Source organism: Procambarus clarkii, chromosome 28 (genome assembly GCF_040958095.1).
Source record: "Procambarus clarkii isolate CNS0578487 chromosome 28, FALCON_Pclarkii_2.0, whole genome shotgun sequence".
In the NCBI taxonomy this organism is placed as follows: Eukaryota; Metazoa; Arthropoda; class Malacostraca; order Decapoda; family Cambaridae; genus Procambarus; species Procambarus clarkii.
This window is the reverse complement of record NC_091177.1, coordinates 5746650-5756315: the sequence shown is the minus strand read 5'-3', so window position 1 is coordinate 5756315 and position 9666 is coordinate 5746650. Positions and strand designations below refer to the sequence as shown.

The following is a 9666-nucleotide window of genomic DNA, read 5'->3' as shown; positions in this document are numbered from 1 at the left end:
CCTCCTTCGTCCCCTACTCTCTCTCTCTCTCTCTCTCTCTCTCTCTCTCTCTCTCTCTCTCTCTCTCTCTCTCTCTCTCTCTCTCTCTCTCTCTCTCTTCACCTACATTATTTTTTTAATAAGAAATATATTAAATTGCAAGTGGGTGATATATTTGTTGGCGATTACAGTGACCATTGAGTAGGATTAACCTGGACCGTGTATCTTCATTAATCCCTTAATTGACGATTCTTTACATTTCGTCATTGTCTCGGTCAGTCAGTGAACATGTAGTCAATTATTGCCTCAGTCAATATTTCTCGGTTATTGCCAAAATAATTCAATATCTCATTTCTTGCTTGAGACAATCAATCCCCCCGAATCAGGCAGTTGTCTCAGTGAAAGGGTCCCAGAGTCAGTCAATTGTCTCGGTGAGTTAATCCCTGGGTCAGTCAATGGTCTCAGTGAATCAATCTCTCTCGTTCAGTTCGTGATTCTAGTAATTAGTCTCTTGATTCAACAAGGAGCTCCTGGGCCGCTTTGAAACGATCATCAGCTATCAGTTAGCCCCTATTCTTGTACTTCTCCCCTAACCCCCCCTTTTTCCCCCTCTTCTTCCCCCCCTCCCCCTCTCTACCACCTCATCCCCCGACGGTGCACCAAACTACCGTCGCCTGCTCTGCCAATCAGCTAATCCTGTGTGGCGTAATTCCACGCTAACTACTTACGCTCCCCCTCGCCTGTTTCCCCTCGTTCGGCTCGACTACCGTTGTGGGTCGCGAGGGGAAAGAATCACGGCCTTTTGATTCGATTTACTCAATTGGTGACAAAGAGCTTCCGCGGCAGTCAGTTTAGTAGTGGGGGGGTGATGGGGGGAGAAGGAGGGGGTTGAGGTGGGGAAGCTTGAGTGAATGAGCGAGGGGAGATAGGATGAGTGTAAATACAGAGGGAAGGGAGTGGGGGGGGGGGGGTTTGACAAGAGAGGAGAATGATAATTAAGAGACCATGGAGTGGGTGGAAAGCAATCAAGAGAGTGAGTTAGAAAGATGTATGGCTTTGGAATGGAAGAGTGAGAGAGAGAGAGAGAGAGAGAGAGAGAGAGAGAGAGAGAGAGAGAGAGAGAGAGAGAGAGAGAGAGAGAGAGAGAGAGAGAGAGAGAGAGAGAGAGAGACTGCTAGTGAAGACTAAAAAGCCTCTCTCTATATATATTTATATATTTGTTTTTTCTAGATATTGATCATGAGATTAACAAACGAAATGGCCCCAAACTCTCCATTCGCTAGGGTCACTTCTACAAGAGGTCATTACGGCTAGGGGTCACTACAGCTATGGCCATTAGTGCTAGGGTAACTGCTGCTAGGAGTCATTACGGCTAGGATCATAACTGCTGGGTCACTACCACCAGGTCCTTAAGTATTTATTCCTCTCTGTCAACCTCTTCTGCCGACCCAAGAATAATTTTTTTTGTGTGTTTTTTTTGCTTTGTTATGGTACCAACCATTTGCTTCGGTGCTTCATATTGAGCCATTAAGTTACGCACTAATTACGTGCATTTAAGAATCAACCACTCCGCGTGCTTTGATCGAATCAATTCCAGCACAGTAGTGGTGGGCGTTCCAGCAGCTGTTTCATCAGTTGACAGATAACTTTCCAATCTCTTTTGTTTAATTGCAGCGCCAATAAACATTAAGAACCAGACACTCCTCTTCCCCCCACACAGAGAGCGAGAACACGTTACGCTTCCGTCTATTTGGCTCAACAAAGAGACATGATCTGAAGCGCTGTTCAGTCTCTTTGAGGTCGTGAGGTTTAATGTGTTCAGGGGTAAAGGAGAAAAGCATAGCGCACGGGGAGGGGGGGGTCCGTTCCGCTGTGTGGCACAGCCAATGGCTTTGGCTGCCTTAAGCCATTGGTTTGGCTGCCTTAAGCCACTGGTTTGGCCGCCTTAAGCCACTGGTTTGGTTGCCTTAAGCCACTGGTTTGGCCTTAGACAAATGGTTTAATTTCTTTACACCGTTGGTTTAATTTCATTTGACTAGTGGTTTCATAGTATTAGACCAGTAGATTGGATGTTTTCAGACTGAATACTAGACCAATGGACTGGCTGCTCTACATCCATGGTCTCGTTGCCTAAGATCATGCAGTGGCTTGTCTATAGTTCAAAGCAGTGGTTAAATAGCTACAGACCATTAGTGTATCTTCTCCAAACCAGCGGTACGGCAGTTTCAAACCAATCTAATTATCGCCTGAGATTTGTTTTTTTTATTGGGCACGATTAGGACGTGTTTTGCTGCAGTGTTAACCAGGAATTATTGGTAGGCAAGGTCGGTGAAATGTCTATAGCAACGTGGGGAGCCAGGACTGAGACCTGTGGCGAAGGTGGTGCCATCTAGTGTGTGTTTTAGCCACCATATTATATATATAAATATATATATATATATATATATATATATATATATATATATATATATATATATATATATATATATATATATATATATATATATATATATATATATAATGTTGCCTTTCTTCAACACACACACACAAACACCCACACCCACCCACACACACACACACACCTACACACACACACACCCACACCCACACACACACACACACACACACACCCACACACACACATACACTACGGAACACTGTATAATTACATTCTTTCACCTTATTTATTCACTGAGGGGTCTGGAGGCTCGCCAAACCGTGTCTTTCAGGCTCACAAGTCTGTGAACAGACAGCGGCCAACCCGTCAGGTCCAGACAAGACGGAGAAGAATGTGTGTGTATATATATATATATAAGTGGAATCTTGGCTAAGCATATCCGTATAATTGTCAGCCAAGTGTACTGTTATACTCTTAGCTAACTGTACCGCCTTTTCTCTCTCTCTCTCTTTCTCTCTCTCTCTCTCTCTCTCTCTCTCTCTCTCTCTCTCTCTCTCTCTCTCTCTCTCTCTCTTATCAAGGAAGACTCTCTTCTTTGTAACCTATGTACATAACCAAGTATTGTCATGTGTACATATCCAAACGTTTTAATATGCAATATATTTCTCCCATAAGGAATTACACTCTTTTAAACTGATTTAAGAGTGTATTTCTTTCAATGAAAATCCTCTACAAAGGTTTTTTTTTTCCAAAAAATATTTTCTGACATGAATATTGTCACTTAGCCAAGATCCACTTAATGAAAGGTTAAGTGTCTAATATCTTTTGGTGAGGAGCTCACTTATCAGAGCGCCACTATACCGTAGGCTTCAGGTATTATCCCTCACTGACCACATTACCAAACCTGTTCACATTCTTAAAAAAAAAAAAATAATAATAAATAAAATGATTTTGACTGTTCTTAATTATTTTTTTAATTATTTTTTTTTTTTTTGCAGACGTCTCCTATCTCTAATAGAGATGCGAGATGCATTTTTTTTCTTCACTTCTTGAGGAGATTAAAGGGTGAAGCCTCAGTAGCCAGCGGGGGATGATACCTGGAGCCTGATGCAGGTGTTTTTGTCGCGATGGCGGGAGAACAGTTGTTCAGGAACACATGTTTCGGGGTGGCGGCGGGTCTAGCCGGCTTCTCGCGGCTACAACTCCAAAGCCGGAAACATTGTTGTTGTTTTTGGAGGGGAGGAGCAGAGAGGACACAAAACGGGCCTGTTGTTCAAGCAGGTCCCTGTGTAGGTGGTCTGTTGTTCAAGCAGGTCCCTGTGTAGGTGGTCTGTTGTTCAAGCAGGTCCCTGTGTAGGTGGTCTGTTGTTCAAGCAGGTCCCTTTGTAGGTGGTCTGTTGTTCAAGCAGGTCCCTGGGTATGTGGTCTCTTGTTCAATCAGGGCCATATGCAGGTGGTTTCTTGTTCAAGCAGGACCCTGTGCAGGTGGTCTCTTGTTCAAGCAGGTCCCTGTGTAGGGGGCCTCTTGTTCAATCAGGGTCATATGCAGATGGTCTCTTGTTCAAGCAGGTCCCTGTGCAGGTGGTCTCTTGTTCAATCAGGGTCATATGCAGATGGTCTCTTGTTCAAGCAGGTCCCTGTGCAGGTGGTCTCTTGTTCAGTCAGGTCCATATGCAGGTGGTCTCTTGTTCAATCAGGTCCCTATTTCTGTGTTATTCTTCAAGCAGAGAGCCTCCATTATATGTGTTCTTGTTCAAGTGCCCGTGTTCACGTCCCGGGTAGTGCCCGTGTTCAGGTCCCGGGTCCCTTAATTCAGGTTTTCTTGTACAGGAACTACCGGTTATAGAGTCAGGTTCGTGTGTGTGTGTGTGTGTGTGAACGTCAGACACACGACTGATGGAACACGTTCATGGGTCACTTGCTTGTGTTGAACGTTCCGATGCCTTCTTTCTCCAATGTTCATATGTTCAAGCCATCCTGTTCAGGTATTTGTGAACAGATATGGCTGTGCTCAGGTACTCATAACCAAATGCCCATATAATTTGTTTTTTTGTTTTTATTGTATTGTTTAAATTCATTATTCAAGCTTGCCTTGTTAAAGTGACTGTGTATGCTTCAGTTGCACAGGTGGCCGGTGGTGGGCGGGGCACACTCTGATGATGAACATGTCTTAAACTTGTCAACATGTGCCAAAGTTTTCAACACATAAGCAAAATATCTGTACATGGTATAGCAATGAAAGTAATAATTTGCCTACCTATGTTCCTTGCTAACTTTGATCTGATATAAAGGGTTCTAAATTTTAACGCAGTTGTGAACAGAGTTTGCTATATTATATATATATATATATATATATATATATATATATATATATATATATATATATATATATATATATATATATATATATATATAAACTTAAACTTTTCAGAATGCACGCAGACTGCGTACAGAAGTTTTGAACATGGACTAAAGCTTTGAATGTGTGTTAATGCTTTAAACATGGGCTAAAGCTTTGAACATGGAGGAAAGCTTTGAAAATAAATCTATGCTTTGTTATTAACTAATGCTCTGAACACGTAATTAAACCATCAACACGTACAAGACCTTTTGATATCTTAAAAACCAAAAATATGATCTAAACATGTACTAAAGCTTTAACACGTGTACCCAAGCTTTGAACAATTACTAAAAAACTTTAAAGGTGTTCTCCTCATCTATTTATACATTGAGTGAACAAGAACGAGCACATCAGAGGAGCAAGGCAAAATTGACTTGGACTCACGTAAAGGATCAAAGCATGGATCACTTTGGATCAAATTGGGTGTCACAGTGGGCTGAGGGATCATTAAAGGTTAGAAGTGGTGCATACAGACCGTCACCAGTGATGTCTTGGCATTTTGAAGTGTGTGTGTAGAAGTGCCATTGATGCACTGTTTCCTCGATTATAGTATAACGTAAATCTGAAGAACACATTCCAAACAGTTTTAGATACACACGCACTCTAGAACGTTACCTCCCCCCACCCACCCCTCCTCCTCAACCCAAAAGCAAAATTTCAAGCTAAACAGAACCAATTAAGATCCATATTTTGATTTTCCTTTATCGTGTCTCAAACGTGTTTCAGCCATGTCCTATACCATGTACCAGTGCGCTATTTGCAGGTGTCTCTCCTTGTATTGTGCAAGCCCAGTTGACACGCGAGTATTGTAAGTACCCACAGCCTCTGTTCCATCGCCGCCCCTGTTCCATGCCTCCGCCTCTCTCTCTCTCTCTCTCTCTCTCTCTCTCTCTCTCTCTCTCTCTCTCTCTCTCTCTCTCTCTCTCTCTCTCTCTCTCTCTCTCTCTCTCCCTTCCTTTCCTCTTTTTTTTTAACCTTTAAGTTCTGCTCATCTTCCAATTCCTAATCTAGCGCGTTCTCCAACGTTTGGTCCCAACAATGCACTACACCAAATGTGTTGGGAGTGCTGGTAGAGCAATGGTTGTGTGTGGGCCTTCTGTCTACTGACAGTAATGCAACCTTTAACGTCATTATTTGTTTCCACCCCCACTCCTTTACCCCTTCCTCTTTCTCCTCTTCTCTCTCTAATCCTTATCCCTACTCCTTACACCTCTCCTCTCTCCTCTCGTTTTCCTCTAATCATCTCCTCTCTCCCATCCCTCATTTCTCCTCTACTTCCCCTTCCTCTCCTGTTCTCCGCTCCTAGTCTTTCCTATATTCCTCCTCTTTCCCGCCTCTCCCACTACTCGTCCACACATCCCTCCCACCCATAAACAAAAGGGTTGATAATTCAATATATTCCAATATATTTATGTTTAAATTTTGACTTTAATGTATATAATCGGCCGTCACTCTCTGTCTGAGGCTTCTGAAAATTTTAGATCCCCTCCCCCAGTAACCAGGCTTTTCACCCCTTCAAATTCCCGTCTCTCGATTCAGGCATTTGACAGGGAGTTCTTTTTCCTGTCAAATGCCCCTCACAGACTCTACCCCCCACTCCCTCCTGTCACGCCTGTCACCCCGCCCATCCCACTATGTGGGGAAAGGTGGGAGGGGTGACCTGCCAAATGAATCAATCAAAAATACTAAAAATGCGATAGCTAGAAATGTCTGGTTAGCCACCTGTTCGCCTCTCTATCTGTCTGTCTGTCTGTCTCTATCTCTCTTTCTCTCTCATATGGCCTTCAGGTGTTTGTACATAAAAAAAAAGAGGAAAATAAACAATGTCCAACTGTAGATGTATTAAGTAAATAACGAAACTGTATATAACTTGTGCCTTGAGAAGAATACAACCAACCACTGATACTTGTATGTATTATGAGAAATAAAATAATATTGCGTTCATCAGTCTATCCTTAACATCCGAGCACGATTCCCATTTTCTATTTATATATTACCTTTTTTTTTCAAACACAACAAAAACATTCAGAAAAAAAATATATATATATATATATTTTTTAAAATGATAATAATACATTCATTAAAAGGCATGCGAGACTTGTGTGAATGTTTTGGAGATCCTTTGAAATTTCTTAGTAAAGGGGCAATTAGCATGGCTTGGCCCCCCACCCCCCCTCCTCCTCCTCCTCCTCAATCTCACGTATGGACCATATGAGTGAGTCTGTTACTACAGTCCACCCGCCTAATCCGACCTTGTTCATTGTTTAATTATTCAACGTCATTTCTAGCTCCCTCCGGCCTTTTTTTTTTATTATTATTTTTTAATTATTTTTTTTTACAAATGCATATCTTACAACATTCAACAAACATTCATCCCTCCCCCAAAAAAGAAAAATATATGTATATATATTTATATATGTATATAAACATCGTGGTCGGATTATTAAGGGTAGACTGTATTAAAGTGTGTGAGTTGTTCGATCCTGTGAATGTTTTGGCCACGTTGCTAATAACGTTTAAAAAACATTCACACACTGATAAAAATAATCAATTTGTTGTTTCTTGTATAAAAAAAATTGATCTGTGTAACGATCCAACAGTTGCTACACGAGGCAATGGAACAGTTGGTGGAGATACATAGAAAGTTGTGACACAGCCATATCCTAATTGCCCAGTAATAACAGAGTGAATATTGGATTGAATAGATACAAACTTTTCCAAAAGAGATTGAAAAAACGAGCTCAATTACAAAGAGTGAATAAACCAAAGAGTGCAAATTTATCATATATATATATATATATATATATATATATATATATATATATATATATATATATATATATATATATATATATATATATATATATGCTAAGGCAGTAAGACTATTTAGCGCATTAAAGGGATGGGAGGACAGAACAGGACAGGACAGGAGCTGGGATAGGACGGTGGGAAGGAACGGTGACTCAACCACTTGGACTATCGGGGGATCGAACGCCGACCTCGCAAGAAGCGAGACCGTCGTCGCTGTATCAACCAGTCCAAGCGGTTGGGTTACCCACGGTGTGACAGGAGATCAAGCTGCCCTTCTCACGTCTTAACGCTACCACTAAGAACAGGGATGAGAATGGTCGTAGCGTCGAGACGTTTCTTGCAGACGGCGCAAGACGTCCTGCCCAACATGCATGGTAACGTATTTGACCGCTGACGTCAAAGACGTATCGTAGACTTTGATCTTTGACGGTCAAGACTTTAGAACAAACGCTTATTTTTTTTGTCAATGTAATCGATAGACGTGAGCATAAAGGAATAGATGACTGAGCACAAGACTGAGCACATGAAACATGGTAAATGACAGACAGAGTTGAATGACTGTGAACACAACAGGGTTGACAAATCGCAAAAAGAGTTGACTGAGCAGACGATGATAAACTGCGTACATGAGGGTCGTCTATGCACAAGAGGGTTGACTGAACACAAAAGGGTTGACTGAACACAAACGTATTGAATGAGCACCAATTGAGAGCACTAAATTGTTGACTGAGCTCAAGACGATTATCTGAGCACAAGACGATGAACCGAACATAAGAAAGAAGACTGAACACAAGAGTATTAAATGAACCAAAACATATATATATTTGACTGGGCATAGTATGATGGATATAGACCGATAAAAAGAGCCAAACACGGGTTCAGAACACGAGGGAGACCAACAGGACTGGCGGCACACTTGACTGAACACAATGGAACAACTGAACACAATGGAACAACTGAACACAAAGGGACAACAACAGTCTTGTAGGCGACAGAAAGTTCAAGACGGAGCACACAAGTCAATTCAAAATATATATAACTAGCTCATGAACGACTGATCTCCCTAGAGGGAAATGAAAGATATGAACATAATACAGACTGAACACGAGAGAGCACCAATTCAGGCGTGAAAACACCAACCACAAATGGATTCACGGAACACATTACATTTACATATACATTATAACACATAGCATATACATTAACATATACACATAGCATATATACATTAGCGTGGATCATGATAATGAGATACAGAACACAGGTCAGAGCACACTGTACACATAGAGTAAAAATATGAGGCACAGAGCACAGACACACAGACACGTTGTATACAGAACACATGAACAAAGCACGCACAGCGCAGATAACAGTAACAGAACACGTTGCCCAGAACACAGAGCACATATGGTCCCCAGAAACAAACCATTGCCTCTCGAAACCCAAACTGAACTCCTGCTGCATTAAAACACAGATAGAGCACTATTGGCTTACGGAACACGGGAGATAAAGATACAGACTATGCATCAGTGATTTACAGAACACAGAGCTGCACAGATTTACGAAACTTTGATTGAATCCTAGCGAGATCTCTCTCTCTCTCTCTCACATAGAAGATTAGTTCGCCGCCTCAATAAATGGCTACACATTTAGTTTACACAGATGGAGAACTATTTGCATCAATCTATATTAACCATTCGTCAATTTCTCAAGCAATATACTTGTTTTGATAATTTATGCGTGAGTGTATAAACACACACACACACACACACACACACACACACACACACACACACACACACACACACACACACACACACACACACACACTTGTAATAAGTAATTTATACGCTTCCACTGTGCTAAAAAAAAATATATATATATAATTTCTAATACTTTTATCCCACAAGTAGTAAAAATAATGCCTCCAACTGTGCCTTTTGTTTTATAACTTTTGCAGTAAACAAAAGAACAGAAGCTCTGTCCAATTTGTCCAACACCTGTCCAATTCGGACAGATGTTGTGGCTTGCAGGTGTCTAGAACAGCACTCTCTCTCCCCCCCCCTCTCGATGTCCT

General features: G+C 41.5%; 1 protein-coding gene across 8 annotated transcripts in view; it reads left to right on the top strand.

Moving 5' to 3' along the window:
* The window catches only part of Sp1 (transcription factor Sp8), a 159968-nt gene that overhangs the window by 136004 nt on the left and 14298 nt on the right, over positions 1-9666 (top strand). The gene's annotated exons all lie outside the window — the stretch shown is intronic.